We start from the raw sequence: 17,879 nt of genomic DNA, 5'->3' as shown, positions 1-17,879 counted from the left end.
TGTGTGAATCTGTATGATACTGTTTGAATAATTTCTGCACAATAATGAAAGCTTTCAAAATATCAAAGCATGGCAGGATTTTATACACCATCATTGGACTATAATAACATGAAAGAAAGTACAATATTCAGAGACCAGAGAATAAGGCCACTGTATGATGAGAAAAATAACAACGAACAATCAAATCCATATGATCAGATTTTTCTCATGATTTCTTTTGCAATGCATGCTTTAAAACATAATTGCAACAATTGGTGAAAAATAATTAAAATGTAAAGGCTCAGGAGCCCAGCTAAAACAAGCGCTTACCTCCATAACGGTGACATTTATAAATTTGATAAAACATCAACATCTCATAAAGAAGATTTGTATGAAAGAAACAAAGTCAGAGTGGTTTGTAATAAGTGAAGATGGAGAGATCTACAGAGATCTGTTAGTGTTTAATGTTGTTTCTGTTATCTGAGTTTTGTGTGTCACCATTGTGCTGGAGAGTAGATCCTGAGCTTCAGTCAGTGATGATCCTGAAACACTGATGCTCTGCTGCATGTTTAAAGACAGTAACTGTGTAGTTGTTGATGCAGTGATACAGCAGGTACATTAGCTCATGCATGTGCAGTTGTTTTTTGTAAAACATTTAAGAAAAATTATTTTTTGTTTGAGCAGATACTCTTATTAATCGACATTTTTGACGAGGACAGCAGGGATGTTCCCTAAAAAAATAAAATATGGTTTCCTAAATGTTCTGTGAACGTCCGCCAAATAATGTCCCCCAAACCTTAAAAGACCTCCACATTGTGACCGTCTCTGAACGTTCTGGGAACATTATTAGACAACGTCCTTAACACCAGTGGGGATGTTTTGAGAATGTTCTGGGAACGTAAAATGTCTAGCGGGGCAGGGTGTTGTGAACGTTCAGAAAATAACGTTTTCATAACATTTCCAAAATGATAGAATGGAATGTTCCTCTATCGTTCACATAAACCACAACCCCCCGCACCCCTAGTTCTTACGTCTAATGACGCTACAATGAGCATTTACTACTTTTAAAGAAATGCGGGTCGGGTACAATATTTTCCTTTTCTTTTTGCGGTCCGAGTTGCGGGCGGGTTAGTTGAAAACGTCGGTCGACCTGCTGAATTTAAGCATATTACTAAGCGGAGGAAAAGAAACAGGATTCCCTCAGTAGCGGCAAGCTAAGAGGGAAGAGCCCAGCGCCGAATCCCCGTCCCCTGAGATGGGCGAGGGAATTGTGGCGTACGGAAGACCGCATCCTCCCGGCGCGGGCCCGGGGGCCTAAGTCCTTCTGATGGAGGCTTAGCCCGTGGACGGTGTGAGGCCGGTGTGAGAACTTTGAAGAGAGAGTTCAAGAGGGCGTGAAACCGTTAAGAGGTAAATGGGTGGAGTCCGCACGGTCCGCCCGGAGGATTCAACCCGGCGGAAGGTTCGGCCGGCCGGCGCGCCGAGGATCCCCCTACCGGGGGGACCTCCGCCCGGCCTTTGCAGCGGAGAGCAGCACACTGCACCCGTGTACGAAGATGAGAGGTGGTGAGGCGGAGAGGAGCACACTCCACCCGTGTACGAAGAACCCCACCTGGGAAAAAAAAATGTAAAAGTCCCAAAAAACGAGTTGCGTCTCCGATCTTGGAATTTATTTAGCCCAAACCCAGAGTTCGCCCCGTATCCCAGCTGAGAGTGAGGAGCAGGCGGAGTGGCAGAGGGATGCAGAAAACTGTAGAGGTAAGGTGAGTCGGCTCTCTTCTGTGTATATATATATATATACCTCCACTCGAGCTGATTAGATAGACCGTTTGAACGCGCTCCTCCAAAACCTTTGTTTAAAAGGCATCATTGTCACTTGAATTCTGCAATCTCTCGAGACACAGACATGTAAGAGGTAGACAACTATCTGAACATATACTAGTTTAATTAGTGACACTTAGCCTACATTTTAAAATATTTATTTCAATATGGCAACATTTTTATAAAAAAAAAAAAAAATCTTTCTTTGAATATGGCAACATTTGTATTTTAAAGCAGAACTACAACTTACATTGCTTTAAACTTATATTGCATTCCCGTGTGATGGTTAGGTTTCCTTTTAGCTAAACTATATTGCTATCATTACAAATTACTGAGCTGTTAGTAGTACCATTATAACATGCACCTCTCTGCAGTTTTTTGTTTCTGTAGGACTTGAGTTGGTATTTCACATGGATCAATCTCAACACAACGTATTGCTCAAACAGGGTGACCAGAAATGTATTAGCTGCCCCACTAGCAATACAAAAAAACTTAAGGAGAGTGGAGGTTTTTTTTTTATTTATAAAATGTATTTATTACTTTTTTTTTATCACAAAGCAAATGGAGTTAAAAAATAATCTGTTTGATCAGATGTGCACATATATATGTTAATTCCCACTGTGAAGTACAGGTAAGTGCATAATTTTAAAGAAAGATGGAGGGTAAAATTGCCTTTCTTTAATTTCAGGTAAAGCAAGCAAACAATACAACAAGGTTAGTTTAGCCCTGGTTACCAAAAAACAGTCTTAAGTGACAAGACTGGAAGAGTGTATGTAAGAACGTGTCAAAGAGCCCTGCAGTTTCATAAAACCTTTTATAGTATTTTAAATAATATTATTTTTAAAGGAGTCATGGTGTCACGGAAAGAAGGAGACAACAGAGGTAATAAAGCACTAAATGGTTTAGCTCCCCAATATCTAAGCGAGCTCCTGGTGCATTATAGTCCTTCACGTCTATTGCGATCTGAGAAATCAGGCCAGTTGATAATACCCAGAATATCAAAATCAACTGAAGGCGGCAGATCCTTTTCCTATGTAGCACCTAAACTCTGGAACAATCTTCCTAGCATTGTTCGGGAAGCAGACACACTCTGTCAGTTTAAATCTAGACTAAAAACACATCTCTTTGCTCTTGCATACACTGTAAAAAAAAGTCAGTAAAATATACAGCAAAACACCGTCAAATTCCAACGGTAATGGAGCGTAAAACCAAAAACTTCCTTTTACTGTATTAAATAGATTGAATAACCGTTAATTGTGAGACTGGGTAAAACTTTGTTTTTTACTGTAATAAAATGTTGAAATTATAAATATTTTCTGTGAAAACAAATAAATATGCATACATTTTACAATTAATTATTGTAATGTTGAAAATGTCTAAAAACCTTAGATTTTATGGTATTATTTGAGTAAAACTACATCTTTTGGGGTTGTGCACATTGGAATTCACAGTATAAATCTGTAGATTTTTAAGCAAACAAAAACATTCATTTTTACAGAAGCAAGATGTTAAAAAATCCCACTAAACACTGGACGTCGGATAGACATGCAGATCATGTCTATATTAGGTCCGTCGGTCCATGACCATTTCTGAACATCTATTCGATGTCCAAACTACACAGTTAAAAAAAAACTGTCAAATTTACGGTAAAATACCGGCAGCTGTGGTTGCCAGGAATATACCGTGAAAAAAATGTGGAATCTGTAAAAGACAATACGGTATACTGGTTTTGTAACCCTAAATTTTACAGTACACAACATATTTTTTTACCGAAATCATGGTAGAAAAAAACTAATATATTTGTCAATTATACAGGTCCACTATTTGGACGTCCAACCATGACCCAACTTGGACGTCATCTTGACGTTCAACATTTGACCTTTGAACGGGGTAATTTTTTTGGACGTCATTTGGACGTCAATAACAGATGCAGGAAATTGACATGATTAATATGTAATATTTGTTTTATAGGGCCTATCAACATGATTAATACACGAAGAGCTCAGATGCAAAAGCCTTTCTGAAAGTGCCATCTGAAATTTTCTTCTAGAATGATCATTTTTATCAAGCTTGTATATTTAAGTTCAATAATTTCACTTAAATGGCAATGCAAATTACCTATTAATTGTCATTTAAGTGAAAGTACTTAACTAAACCACAGCAAAGTCCCCGGTGTTAAATTAACACCCAAAGTGAACTTATGAGTCCATCTTACCGGGTGTTAAAAAGTAACACTGAAGCAGTGTTAAAGTTAATAAGATAATTGATTGATGATTGAGGGATGATTGACAATTAGTGGAGACACCTGATGATAATAAGCAGAATCACTGAAGAAACAACAAGAGAAAAAGAGAGAGACACAACATCTACAACTGACTTCCAGCCATTAAACATTATTACACTTATTATTAACCAGTTTGATTTGATTTCTGTCACACATCAACAAAAGTTCTTACTGAGAATGAACAGATGTTTAGATGTTAATGTTTGAATGAAAGTTTAGTTTGAAGTCACCATGATGGTGAAAAGCATTTCCTTTAGTTGGTCTCTTGACTCTATTAACATTAATATAACTCTGATATAAAACGTTCTCATAACAACGTTCTTGTAACGTCTTTATCACGTTATTTGTACTTGACTGATGTTCTCATAATGTTGAGCGAAAACGTTCTTAGGATAACATTCTGAGAACATGCTTTTAATGTTATCATTATTTGCTAAATGTTTTCATAATGTTATCATAATACGTTCTGAGTACAATGTTTATAAAAAGCGTCCTTACATTGTAATCTGTACATAATGAATGTTCTCATTATATAGAGAAAACGTTGTGAGAACAACATTGCTATAGCCGTAACGTCTTTATGATGTTTTTAATATTTGCTAAATGTTTTTGAAGTTCAATGTTTTGAACGTTCTTATGTGACCATAAAATGACCCAAATTGGAACGTCCCCCTAAAGTCATATAAGGAACCTTGAACTGCAGCACTTTCATCACCAAAAGAGGACGTTTATGTCACAAATGTTCTGTAAAATGTCAGAATTTTTGTCACTTTTAGAGAACTTTTAGGCAAAGTTGAACAAGGTCACGAGAAGATCGCCTTCTGCGTGTGTGTTTTATAGAAAATAATAAAGTTTGAAGTCACCGTTATAGAGGTGAGCGTTTGCTTTAGATGGGCTCTTGATTCTTGACACATAACATCAGATTTTTCTGGCAGCATTAACTTATTATCAAGACATGAAAGTGATAGTAATGAATGCAAGAGAATTTCTGATCAGATGAATTGAGTTGTTTAGTGCTGATGATTTAGTCAACATCTCTAAAGCCTCAAGCTGTGAATGTATTAACTGTTAGTTTTATTAATGCTTTATTATATTTAATTCTTTATACAGACAAGAGCTTTGAGGAGGGCTTTTTATCCAACCTTCAACACAGACATCATGAATCAGCGTATGATCCTCAACGATGCTGACACTAAACAAAATCTTTTTTGTGACTTTAGTAGCTGTTTTGTGATGTTCAGAGTTAATCTGTTTATCTGAAAATGTTGTCACCATTGTTGAGGATCATACGCAGAATCTTGATGTCTGTGTGAATCTGTATGATACTGTTTGAATAATTTCTGCACAATAATGAAAGCTTTCAAAATATCAAAGCATGGCAGGATTTTATACACCATCATTGGACTATAATAACATGAAAGAAAGTACAATATTCAGAGACCAGAGAATAAGGCCACTGTATGATGAGAAAAATAACAACGAACAATCAAATCCATATGATCAGATTTTTCTCATGATTTCTTTTGCAATGCATGCTTTAAAACATAATTGCAACAATTGGTGAAAAATAATTAAAATGTAAAGGGTCAGGAGCCCAGCTAAAACAAGCGCTTACCTCCATAACGGTGACATTTATAAATTTGATAAAACATCAACATCTCATAAAGAAGATTTGTATGAAAGAAACAAAGTCAGAGTGGTTTGTAATAAGTGAAGATGGAGAGATCTACAGAGATCTGTTAGTGTTTAATGTTGTTTCTGTTATCTGAGTTTTGTGTGTCACCATTGTGCTGGAGAGTAGATCCTGAGCTTCAGTCAGTGATGATCCTGAAACACTGATGCTCTGCTGCATGTTTAAAGACAGTAACTGTGTAGTTGTTGATGCAGTGATACAGCAGGTACATTAGCTCATGCATGTGCAGTTGTTTTTTGTAAAACATTTAAGAAAAATTATTTTTTGTTTGAGCAGATACTCTTATTAATCGACATTTTTGACGAGGACAGCAGGGATGTTCCCTAAAAAAATAAAATATGGTTTCCTAAATGTTCTGTGAACGTCCGCCAAATAATGTCCCCCAAACCTTAAAAGACCTCCACATTGTGACCGTCTCTGAACGTTCTGGGAACATTATTAGACAACGTCCTTAACACCAGTGGGGATGTTTTGAGAATGTTCTGGGAACGTAAAATGTCTAGCGGGGCAGGGTGTTGTGAACGTTCAGAAAATAACGTTTTCATAACATTTCCAAAATGATAGAATGGAATGTTCCTCTATCGTTCACATAAACCACAACCCCCCGCACCCCTAGTTCTTACGTCTAATGACGCTACAATGAGCATTTACTACTTTTAAAGAAATGCGGGTCGGGTACAATATTTTCCTTTTCTTTTTGCGGTCCGAGTTGCGGGCGGGTTAGTTGAAAACGTCGGTCGACCTGCTGAATTTAAGCATATTACTAAGCGGAGGAAAAGAAACAGGATTCCCTCAGTAGCGGCAAGCTAAGAGGGAAGAGCCCAGCGCCGAATCCCCGTCCCCTGAGATGGGCGAGGGAATTGTGGCGTACGGAAGACCGCATCCTCCCGGCGCGGGCCCGGGGGCCTAAGTCCTTCTGATGGAGGCTTAGCCCGTGGACGGTGTGAGGCCGGTGTGAGAACTTTGAAGAGAGAGTTCAAGAGGGCGTGAAACCGTTAAGAGGTAAATGGGTGGAGTCCGCACGGTCCGCCCGGAGGATTCAACCCGGCGGAAGGTTCGGCCGGCCGGCGCGCCGAGGATCCCCCTACCGGGGGGACCTCCGCCCGGCCTTTGCAGCGGAGAGCAGCACACTGCACCCGTGTACGAAGATGAGAGGTGGTGAGGCGGAGAGGAGCACACTCCACCCGTGTACGAAGAACCCCACCTGGGAAAAAAAATGTAAAAGTCCCAAAAAACGAGTTGCGTCTCCGATCTTGGAATTTATTTAGCCCAAACCCAGAGTTCGCCCCGTATCCCAGCTGAGAGTGAGGAGCAGGCGGAGTGGCAGAGGGATGCAGAAAACTGTAGAGGTAAGGTGAGTCGGCTCTCTTCTGTGTATATATATATACCTCCACTCGAGCTGATTAGATAGACCGTTTGAACGCGCTCCTCCAAAACCTTTGTTTAAAAGGCATCATTGTCACTTGAATTCTGCAATCTCTCGAGACACAGACATGTAAGAGGTAGACAACTATCTGAACATATACTAGTTTAATTAGTGACACTTAGCCTACATTTTAAAATATTTATTTCAATATGGCAACATTTTTATAAAAAAAAAAAAAAATCTTTCTTTGAATATGGCAACATTTGTATTTTAAAGCAGAACTACAACTTACATTGCTTTAAACTTATATTGCATTCCCGTGTGATGGTTAGGTTTCCTTTTAGCTAAACTATATTGCTATCATTACAAATTACTGAGCTGTTAGTAGTACCATTATAACATGCACCTCTCTGCAGTTTTTTGTTTCTGTAGGACTTGAGTTGGTATTTCACATGGATCAATCTCAACACAACGTATTGCTCAAACAGGGTGACCAGAAATGTATTAGCTGCCCCACTAGCAATACAAAAAAACTTAAGGAGAGTGGAGGTTTTTTTTTTATTTATAAAATGTATTTATTACTTTTTTTATCACAAAGCAAATGGAGTTAAAAAATAATCTGTTTGATCAGATGTGCACATATATATGTTAATTCCCACAGTGAAGTACAGGTAAGTGCATAATTTTAAAGAAAGATGGAGGGTAAAATTGCCTTTCTTTCATTTCAGGTAAAGCAAGCAAACAATACAACAAGGTTAGTTTAGCCCTGGTTACCAAAAAACAGTCTTAAGTGACAAGACTGGAAGAGTGTATGTAAGAACGTGTCAAAGAGCCCTGCAGTTTCATAAAACCTTTTATAGTATTTTAAATAATATTATTTTTAAAGGAGTCATGGTGTCACGGAAAGAAGGAGACAACAGAGGTAATAAAGCACTAAATGGTTTAGCTCCCCAATATCTAAGCGAGCTCCTGGTGCATTATAGTCCTTCACGTCTATTGCGATCTGAGAAATCAGGCCAGTTGATAATACCCAGAATATCAAAATCAACTGAAGGCGGCAGATCCTTTTCCTATGTAGCACCTAAACTCTGGAACAATCTTCCTAGCATTGTTCGGGAAGCAGACACACTCTGTCAGTTTAAATCTAGACTAAAAACACATCTCTTTGCTCTTGCATACACTGTAAAAAAAGTCAGTAAAATATACAGCAAAACACCGTCAAATTCCAACGGTAATGGAGCGTAAAACCAAAAACTTCCTTTTACTGTATTAAATAGATTGAATAACCGTTAATTGTGAGACTGGGTAAAACTTTGTTTTTTACTGTAATAAAATGTTGAAATTATAAATATTTTCTGTGAAAACAAATAAATATGCATACATTTTACAATTAATTATTGTAATGTTGAAAATGTCTAAAAACCTTAGATTTTATGGTATTATTTGAGTAAAACTACATCTTTTGGGGTTGTGCACATTGGAATTCACAGTATAAATCTGTAGATTTTTAAGCAAACAAAAACATTCATTTTTACAGAAGCAAGATGTTAAAAAATCCCACTAAACACTGGACGTCGGATAGACATGCAGATCATGTCTATATTAGGTCCGTCGGTCCATGACCATTTCTGAACATCTATTCCACGTCCAAACTACACAGTTAAAAAAAAACTGTCAAATTTACGGTAAAATACCGGCAGCTGTGGTTGCCAGGAATATACCGTGAAAAAAATGTGGAATCTGTAAAAGACAATACGGTATACTGGTTTTGTAACCCTAAATTTTACAGTACACAACATATTTTTTTACCGAAATCATGGTAGAAAAAAACTAATATATTTGTCAATTATACAGGTCCACTATTTGGACGTCCAACCATGACCCAACTTGGACGTCATCTTGACGTTCAACATTTGACCTTTGAACGGGGTAATTTTTTTGGACGTCATTTGGACGTCAATAACAGATGCAGGAAATTGACATGATTAATATGTAATATTTGTTTTATAGGGCCTATCAACATGATTAATACACGAAGAGCTCAGATGCAAAAGCCTTTCTGAAAGTGCCATCTGAAATTTTCTTCTAGAATGATCATTTTTATCAAGCTTGTATATTTAAGTTCAATAATTTCACTTAAATGGCAATGCAAATTACCTATTAATTGTCATTTAAGTGAAAGTACTTAACTATACCACAGCAAAGTCCCCAGTGTTAAATTAACACCCAAAGTGAACTTATGAGTCCATCTTACCGGGTGTTAAAAAGTAACACTGAAGCAGTGTTAAAGTTAATAAGATAATTGATTGATGATTGAGGGATGATTGACAATTAGTGGAGACACCTGATGATAATAAGCAGAATCACTGAAGAAACAACAAGAGAAAAAGAGAGAGACACAACATCTACAACTGACTTCCAGCCATTAAACATTATTACACTTATTATTAACCAGTTTGATTTGATTTCTGTCACACATCAACAAAAGTTCTTACTGAGAATGAACAGATGTTTAGATGTTAATGTTTGAATGAAAGTTTAGTTTGAAGTCACCATGATGGTGAAAAGCATTTCCTTTAGTTGGTCTCTTGACTCTATTAACATTAATATAACTCTGGCTGTTCCAGCTTTGTGTTTGTAAAGCACTTTTGTTATGGTCAGAGAAACTATGATCTGGGCTGTGTTTCCCAATAGTGATGTGAGCTAAAGGTTATCAATTTAGGTTTACAATGCTTTGGGAATCACAGTCATGGTGGTTTTGTTTAGATGCTGACATTCTCTTTGTGGAATGGTCAGATTCAATGGTGCCATCCAGTATTGACGGTCAAATAGATGTTATATTATTTATTTTCAGAAAATGTGTTACCATATGAAGTTGAAAAGAGCTTTTATAATCTGACTACTCAAGAAAAAAAAAACACACACAGACATCAAGAATCAGCACATGATTCTCAAGAACGGTCACGATAAATAAATACAAAATACTGACAAACAGATCAACTCTGAACATCACAAAACAAGCAACAACGTTTGCTTTAGATGGGGCTCTTGATTCTTGACACATAACATTAGGTTTTTCTCCGGCTGCTTTAACTGTGTTATCAAGACATGATAGCGATAGCAATAAACGCAAGAGAACTTCTGATCAGATGAATTGAGTTGTTTAGTGCTGATGATTTAGTCAACATCTCTAAAGCGTCAAGCTGTGAATGTATTAACTGTTAGTTTTATTAATGCTTTATTATATTTAATTTTTTATACAGACAAGAGCTTTGAGGAGGGCTTTTTATCCAACCTTCAACACAGACATCATGAATCAGCGTATGATCCTCAACGATGCTGACACTAAACAAAATCTTTTTTGTGACTTTAGTAGCTGTTTTGTGATGTTCAGAGTTAATCTGTTTATCTGAAAATGTTGTCACCATTGTTGAGGATCATACGCAGAATCTTGATGTCTGTGTGAATCTGTATGATACTGTTTGAATAATTTCTGCACAATAATGAAAGCTTTCAAAATATCAAAGCATGGCAGGATTTTATACACCATCATTGGACTATAATAACATGAAAGAAAATACAATATTCAGAGACCAAAGAATAAGGCCACTGTATGATGAGAAAAATAACAACGAACAATCAAATCCATATGATCAGATTTTTCTCATGATTTCTTTTGCAATGCATGCTTTAAAACATAATTGCAACAATTGGTGAAAAATAATTAAAATGTAAAGGCTCAGGAGCCCAGCTAAAACAAGCGCTTACCTCCATAACGGTGACATTTATAAATTTGATAAAACATCAACATCTCATAAAGAAGATTTGTATGAAAGAAACAAAGTCAGAGTGGTTTGTAATAAGTGAAGATGGAGAGATCTACAGAGATCTGTTAGTGTTTAATGTTGTTTCTGTTATCTGAGTTTTGTGTGTCACCATCAGGAGGTTTACCCGGGGGTTGGAAACAGCACATGTGCTGCAGGGGCGCAGCTCTCCTGCTGAGCCATACAGCACATGTGCTGTATGGCCGCATGGGCTGTTTTGCTTTGTTTTTTTCAACAACACTCTCGCTGGCCTGTGTTTCTCAACCTTTCAGTCTCTCATTTTATGCACTTTTATTCATTTTTGTCATTTTTGTCATTTCTGTCATTTTTGTACAGCACGTATGCTGCACAAGCCTGTCACCAGTGCTGATGCCCCCTCTGCTCCTGTTTTCCAGGGGACTGAACGTTGTGCTTATTTTCACATCGTTCAGTGTCCCGTTAGTCTCTAATAAATGTAAATTGAGGACACATTTTTCATATTTCGTCCCCTGTCCTCAACCAGGCTCAGCGTATGTGCTGCGGGCCTCCCTATTAGGGTAAGGTTTTGGTATTAAAGGGTGAGCTCCCTCTCGTCACCCTCGTCAACACGTTAGTCCGCGAACGTGTGCGCCGCTGTGACACAAAATGGCGTGCGCTAGTCCGGCCACTGCACGCGCAGCGCATATGCTGCGGTGTCTTTTCCACCGTGTCTTTTTGGGTTGGAACCTGGACAAAACTATTCATCAAACCCGGACAAAAGGCAAAATGTTATTCTGAAGGCTATTCTGAAGACTGATAAGGGAAAATGGCCCTTATATATGAAAAAAAAAAAAAAAGGAATACAATAAATGGGCAGTGGGATGCTATTTATACTTTACAACTGGTCGATACCAAGGCAAACAGGGTATCACCTGACTGCCCATTCCTTTTATCCTTCATTTCATTTTATTTTTTAAAAGGGACCAGTGCACATTTGCCTTTATTATTAGTCTTCAGATAGGTCTTTAGATTAACTTTAAAAATAAACTGTGTAAAACACCTCTCATTACAATATGACTTTAGATAGGATCAATGTGGTGAAAATTAAGAAAATGATTCCTTTGCTTTTCTTTTTAAGTTATTTTGTAGGTTTATATGTGTTAGTATTTGGTGTGTGGATAAACAACCAGAGCCTGCAAACATGTACCTGTCCACCGTATGACGATGTGGAGGGGGTGGTTCCAGGATAAGATTCTTCACTGGTGATGCCCTGTTTACCCTGGTCTCAACCAATTTTAAATAGTTTATTGTAAAGTATAAACTTCATACCACCTAACGGCCCATTCCTTTTATTCTTTATTTTATTTTTTAAAAGGGGGACCAGTGCACATTTGCCTTTATTAGTCTTCAGATAGGTCTTTAGATTAACTTTAAAATAAACTGTGTAAAACACCTCTCATTACAATATGACTTTAGATAGGATCAATGTGTTGAAAATTAAGAAAATGATTGCTTTGCTTTTCTTTTTAAGTTATTTTGTAGGTTTATATGTGTTCAAGTTAGTATTTGGTGTGTGGATAAACAACCAGAGCCTGCAAACATATACCTGTCCACTGTATGGCAATGTTGAGCTAGAATCCTAAAAGACCATGGAGGGAGTGGGGGGATGTTTTTAATTAGCATTTCCATTGTTTCTCTGTGTGTGTGTGTGTGTGTGAGTGTGTGTGTGGGGGTGTGGGTGTGTGTAGGTGTGAAAGAGAGATTAAGTTGGTTAGAGGTCAAGGCTCAAAATACATCTTTTTTACTTTACAGATGAAGTGATCCTGATTCTTGTGTATAAATCAAGTAATCAGTGAAATGATAAAGCAGAGGATAATTGCAATGGTAGGCTACTAATAAAAGAAAAAATGATATTATTTGGTTAAGAGAAATTGCATTTTATTAACAAGATTAATCAAAGGTTATATTACAAAACATGGAGAATTATACAAAACTAAAGCAGAAATAGCAAATACATGGTTAAACAAAAGATTCTTTTAATATTTAAATTTTTATCTTCATTAAACTTGTTTCTCAAAGTGAACAAAGGCGGTGGAAAAATTGAATACCAGTACAACAATGTTAAATATACATTCAAGGTAATAAAGTTTGTGTGTCTTTGAACAGTTAGAAAACATTTTGACACTGATCTCTGCCACCGATGTCCTAAAGGTTTTTTTTATATATTGATTTATTTATTTATGTAGGAAATACATGGTACACGGATCTGTATAGGCACTATGTATAGGCTCCAAGCACTATGAAAAAACACCAAAGAGTTATTAAATGTAAAACAATGCTGGTAAGCTTCACAACAATCAGGCCTGAGATCATTCAGGTAGGAAAAACTCTGCAATAATGTTGTCTCGTCGTCCAGCGTCATGTTCACAGTGTCTTGTGTGACGTGAAAAAAAAACTGTCACCCAGCTCAGTCCTTCTCACCCACTCTGCATCCTGGAAAATATTGAAAAGGAGTTATTTACTAATGCATACGTGTGAAAATATGTGTAAATATATCAAATAGATGAACGTACTGTCAAACCTAAATACACACATGTTACATGTACTTAGAACCTATTAATGACAGTAAATTAATGCAAATAAACAAATCCTACCCTTGTAACCTATTTTTTTCTTCAAAATGTATTGATTTGTTTTTCTCTGTACGTTTATGTGTGTGTGTGTGTGTGTGTGCGTGTGCGTGTGCGTGTGTGAGATCCTTTCTGTGAAGGATGATGTGACACTTTATCTCTAATAGGACTCACCAGAGCTATTTCCAGATGCTGGCTCCGTTTCAGGCTCAAAATGTGGCTTGCTCTCAGCATCTCGAGGAGCTCTGAGGAACAGAAGATGCTGCAGGAAGGAGTGAAGGTATGTTTCTCACCACCAAGCCCATCCTAATCTTTTCCAATAACAACAGAAGAAGAGAAAAAGTGAACACACACACACTTGATGGAATTTTGAGTATTGTACGGCAACTGGAAATGACAAAGCAGTGAGGCACACACCTGACAATTGGATCATCAGCCTCCAAAAATGGCCTGAATCTTCTTCCACACATGCAGACAGAGGGTGTAATTCCTGCTGTTAAAGAATCTATATGAAAAATATATATTAAAAAAAAATGGTTAGTGTAATACATACTTTTCAAAAAACAACCACAAAAATGTTTTACAAACTAATCCCTCCAATATGAACTTTTACTGTCAAACCTAAATACACACATGTTACATGTACTTAGAACCTATTAATGACAGTAAATTAACTAAACTTAAATGCAAATAAACCAATCCTACCCTTGTAACCTATTTTTTTCTTCAAAATGTATTGATTTGTTTTTCTCTGTACGTGTGTGTGTGTGTGTGTGTGTGTGAGAGTGCGTGTGTGAGATCCTTTCTGTGAAGGATGATGTGACACTTTATCTCTAATAGGACTCACCAGAGCACTTTCCAGATGCTGGCTCCGTTTCTGGCTCAAAATGTGGCTTGCTCTCAGCATCTCGAGGAGCTCTGAGGAACAGAAGATGCTGCAGGAAGGAGTGAAGGTATGTTTCTCACCACCAAGCCCATCCTAATCTTTTCCAATAACAACAGAAGAAGAGAAAAAGTGAACACACACACACTTGATGGAATTTTGAGTATTGTACGGCAACTGGAAATGACAAAGCAGTGAGGCACACACCGGACAATTGGATCATCAGCCTCCAAAAATGGCCTGAATCTTCTCCCACACATGCAGACAGAGGGTGTAATTCCTGCTGTTAAAGAATCTATGAAAAATATATATAAAAAAAAATGGTTAGTGTATACTTTTCAAAAAACAACCACAAAAATGTTTTACTAACTAATCCCTCCAATATGAACTTTTACTAAATTGTGCAGGCAGGATGGATACATATACACACACACACACACACACAAACACTGACTAGGACTGTCTAATTAAAGAGCTTTTGGCATTGGCTACCCCTATCATCATGTGTCGTCTTCACATTTATTATCATCATCAGCATCTGTATCACCTAGATGTTTTCAGTTATTAATGTTCGTTATAAATGAATAAAAAAAGGCACTCACCTTCTCCGTAAACAAACCCTCCCGTGGGTTAGGCGCTGAAAGCAGGCTTCTGGCTCGGCGAAATATCTCGGCGGAAACACGACGTAGCCGTCGTTTGCTTAGCTCTTTTAAACGTCTCGTCTTGCTGAAAAGAACGGTACCTTGGTCATGGTTTTTGGTGCTGTTTTCGCGGAGATATTTGCCGAAAACCATCGTGTCCGGTTAAAAATGGCGGCCGCGCTTCAGAACGCGAGAGTGTTGCTTCTCTATGTATTATTTCTAATCCAACAGAAATATCACCTAGAACGCCGCACACCTGAACGTGCATGGTTCTTCTTTCTGGAGTTTTTCTTGGCGGTTGGCACACGACTTGCTTAGTAGTATTCATGTATTCCAAAAATGAAATAAAAACAATGACTCACCACAAAATTCTGAATGATAGCGTTGATAAACTTTGATCCTCAGGCTGACTTTAGAGTGCACACCATTTCGAGGTGGCTGGTGGGGGCAGGGCTCATTTGCAGGTCAACTCTTGAAAATGTGTGAAACTGTGTGTCTTATAACAAAGGAGCATCTTTATGCCAAATTGTGTCAAAATACAAAATGAGATGTCCTAAAGTTTATTATTTTATTTAAAACAATAAAAAATTTTTTTATATATAAATAAATGTAATATATTTATTATAGGGGCTGAGATGAAAATAAACACAAGCATAAAAATGTTAACTATATATCTCGCCAGGGGATGCATTGTTATCCTGGTCTCAACAAATTTTACATAGTTTATTTTAGAACTATTTTATTTTCTTACTACCTATTCTTTTTTTATTATTATTTATTTTAAAAGGGGCAATGCACATTTTCTTTATTAGTCTTCAAAATAATTAATATAATTAGTATAATTTATTAGTCTTCAAATCTAGAAATTCTAATCTAGATTAGAAATATTACATAGAAAGGGTAATCTTTAAATGTGTGTACCATTGTCTCAGACCAAGAAGCTTCAAAGAAATGATTAGCTGTTTTTGTGCATAGAACCGGATGACATCCCTCTGTCCTTCAGGGAAGTTCATCACGCAGTGGACTGGCCTCTTATAGTGTACAAACACATAGGCTAATTTATCATGCTGTTTATTTATTCCAAAAAAGAAATGTTGTTCTGAATTTTAATTTAAATGTTCTCTCTTTGACAGCAAAATGCTCAAGATGTGCCCCAACTGCAGCGAAGGTGGCTAAAGTCAGAGGCAGAGGGCTGGACGGCCAGTCATCCCCGTCCAGAGGACATCATTGCAAAGTGGAGGCCGCTCAGCAGAGCACAGACACAGAGTGACCCAGCCATCATCAAAAGTTGTGTTCATTAGTTTTCTAATTTTGCACACAACAAAACAAGCCCAGAACTAACCCTGGAGACATTCGACGGACAGGTTCTTGGTCGCCAATGTTTTGAAGTTCGAGTGTGTGCATGTCCAGGCCGGGATGGATGGATAGCTCTTTCTCGATTCAGTGGGTGGTGGTGCATGGCCGTTCTTAGTTGGTGGAGCGATTTGTCTAGTTCATTCTAAAAATTTAAAACTCGTAATATATTACATGATATTTTCCAATATACTGCAATATATTTTTGTTTCATAAGGGTGAACCTGAATTTTAATTTAAATGTTCTCTCTTTGACAGCAAAATGCTCAAGATGTGCCCCAACTGCAGCGAAGGTGGCTAAAGTCAGAGGCAGAGGGCTGGACGGCCAATCATCCCCGTCCAGAGGACATCATTGCGAAGTGGAGGCCGCTCAGCAGAGCACAGACAAACTGATATTTTTAAGAAACAGGACGAGATGCAAATTTTTCAGCCTCACAGCAACTCCGGAAAATTACACCATTGTCCTCGACGAGGAGGGATTTAAAGAGCTACAGCCATCCGAGCACTTACAGGTCGAGGGCTCTACTTGGCTATGTCGTCTCCAATGGCAACGCCTCCAGCAGCTCACAGGCCGTGGGGAGGAAGAGGAGCTGGAGTGGCTGGATGACTGACAACCTACCCAAACAGACTCTATAATTGTATTATAGTGTACAAACACATAGGCTAATTTATCCTAACTCAATCTTTATCTTAACTCAAGAGTCATTGTAGAGCATCTTTATGACAACATGTGTCAATAAAGTTTTTATTTGATATATTTATGGTTCATTCTTTTTTTTTTTAATTGCAAGGTATAGGGGGTGAAATAAAAATCAATACAAGTGTAAAAATGTTTACTATATATTCAGTTTAATAATGTTGTAAGGTATAATGTATAAACTGCTGGCGGTGAAAGTATTAATAATTTGACTTTATACTATTTTATTTATTCCTTTTTTTCTTTTATTAGGAGGTGTAGGGGGTGAAATGAAAATCAGTAGTCTTCAAAATAATTAATTAATATCATTTATTAGTCTTCAAATCTAGAAATTCTAATCTAATTTATGTTAAACTTCTGAATGATAGTGTTGATAAACTTTGATCCTCAGTACAGGATGACTTTCACACCTTTCCAGGGTAGAGTGCACACCCTTTAGAGGGGGCTGGGCAAGGGTCATTGCAGGTCAACTCTTGAAACTGTTAACTGTTTTACAAACAAGGATCTTAATGACAAAGTGTGTCAATATACAAAATGAGATGTCCTAAAGTTTTTATTTTATTTATTTATTCTTTTTTTTTTTTTTTACTTTTATTAGGAGGTATAGGGGGTGAAATGAAAATCAATAATAAAAGTATAAAAATGTTAACTATATATTCAGTTTAATAATGTTGTAAGGTATCATGTATAAACTGCTGGTGGGGAAAGTGTTAATAATTTGACTTTATACTATTTTATTAACAAGACTAA

General features: G+C 37.2%; 1 long non-coding RNA gene across 2 annotated transcripts; it reads right to left on the bottom strand.

Moving 5' to 3' along the window:
• Window positions 1-12,847: 12,847 nt before the first annotated feature.
• LOC137001966 (uncharacterized) lies at window positions 12,848-15,246 on the bottom strand. Of its 2 annotated transcripts, none has more exons than XR_010891755.1 (6): window positions 15,041-15,246; window positions 14,646-14,733; window positions 14,403-14,539; window positions 13,973-14,060; window positions 13,730-13,866; window positions 12,848-13,418 (listed from the first exon to the last, which is right to left on the bottom strand). It is a non-coding gene; the product is annotated as an uncharacterized lncRNA (long non-coding RNA). The 2 variants fall into 2 exon arrangements; XR_010891756.1 differs by having other exon boundaries at window positions 14,403-14,534.
• Window positions 15,247-17,879: the final 2,633 nt, after the last annotated feature.

The sequence above is a fragment of the Chanodichthys erythropterus genome, chromosome 15 (assembly GCF_024489055.1).
Source record: "Chanodichthys erythropterus isolate Z2021 chromosome 15, ASM2448905v1, whole genome shotgun sequence".
NCBI classification, from domain to species: domain Eukaryota; kingdom Metazoa; phylum Chordata; class Actinopteri; order Cypriniformes; family Xenocyprididae; genus Chanodichthys; species Chanodichthys erythropterus.
This window is presented reverse-complemented; position numbering and strand designations above follow the sequence as displayed.